At 44.7% G+C, this 1,426-nt stretch overlaps 1 long non-coding RNA gene across 1 annotated transcript in view; it reads right to left on the bottom strand.

The window, feature by feature from the left end:
- The window catches only part of LOC106868771 (uncharacterized), a 9,100-nt gene extending 8,372 nt beyond the window's left edge, over positions 1–728 (bottom strand). Inside the window, exon 1 of the long non-coding RNA XR_001409329.2 lies at positions 257–728. This is a non-coding gene — a long non-coding RNA (uncharacterized LOC106868771). The remainder of the gene's footprint in view (positions 1–256) is intronic.
- Between the last annotated feature and the right edge of the window lie 698 nt (positions 729–1,426).

Genomic DNA, 1,426 nt, shown 5'->3' on the forward strand with positions numbered 1-1,426 from the left:
GCAGAATAAGAGTGAGAGAGAAAGGGAAAGAGAAAGAGAAAGAATGAACAAAATATGAATTGTCCGAAACAGGGATTCTTAAATGACTACTTATTGTCGTTCATATTGTTGTTGTTGTTGTTGTTTTTGATGATGATGATGATGATGATGACGAAGATGATGATGATGATGATGATGATGATGATGATGATGACGATGATGTTGTTGTTGTTGCAGTTGTTGTTAGTTGCTGCTGTTTCTAGCATTCACCGCTTACCTCTTATTGCATCCTTGTGTATTGCAGTTGTCGCCGCCATTGTCGTCTTCGTCGTCGTTGGTGTTGATGTTGTTGTTGTTGTTGTTGTTGTACGGTGTTGTTGTTGCTGCAGTTGTTCTTATTGTCCTTTTCTTCCTTAATTCCGAAATCGTTGCTCGTGTTGTTGTGGTCGTTAGCATTCTTGAACTTTTATTGCTTCCGTATTCGTTTGAAGAAAAAAAATTAAAATGGAAACCAGTTTATAACATCGTTGCAAATGCTACTACTATTACTACAACTACTACTACTACATCCGCTGCTGCTTCCGGTGCTGTTTGCACTGCTGAAGTTGCTACTATTAACGCTGCTGTTTGCGTTCATCCGTTCGTGCTGCTGTTTATTCTACACGTATTATATTCGCTGCTGCTGCTGTCGGATCCGCCATCCGTGCAGCTGCTGCTTCTAGGTTTATTTCGTCTGCTGCTGTTGGTCCTGCTGCTCATAATGTTGAACTACCTACACTGGCTATTGTTATTTGTGCTGCTGCTGCTTTTACCGCTGCACTTGCTGCTTCCGGTGCTGTTCAACAAGTTACACTGACTGCTGCCGTTGCTGCTGTTTTGCTGCTGTTGTCCCTGCTTCTGTTGCTTCAGGCGCTGTTGAACAAATTGCTGTGCAACAAGTTATATTTCCTGCTGCTGTTGTCGCTGCTTTGCTGCTGTCCCGGCTGTCCAGGGACAGCAAAACAGCAACAGCCAATGTAACTTGTTGATGCTGCTGTTTCACTGCTGTTTCGCTGCTGTTTCGCTGCTGTTACTGCTGCTGCTGTTGCTGTTTCTGGCGTTGGACTATTTAGATTGGCTGCTGCTGACAGCGCTGCTCTGCCTTCAGCCGCTGCTGTTTCTGCTGTTGTTGAACAAGTTATACTTGCATCTGCTCTGTCGTGTTGCTGTCGATGCAGCTGCTGCTTCAGGCGTTGCTGAACTAATTATATTGGCTGCTGCAGTTGCAACTGCATTTGTCGATGCAGTCTGCATCGTTACTACAGCTGCACGTGTTGCTTCTGTTGGTGCTGCTGATGTAATAATTGTAATCCCTTGATGTTCTTTGTTGTTGCTGCTGATGTGTCGATGCGATTACTACTGCTGTGGTTACTGTTATGTGGTGGTGATGGTGGTGGTGGTGGTGGTG

The sequence above is a fragment of the Octopus bimaculoides genome, chromosome 24 (genome assembly GCF_001194135.2).
Source record: "Octopus bimaculoides isolate UCB-OBI-ISO-001 chromosome 24, ASM119413v2, whole genome shotgun sequence".
Taxonomy (NCBI): Eukaryota; Metazoa; Mollusca; class Cephalopoda; order Octopoda; family Octopodidae; genus Octopus; species Octopus bimaculoides.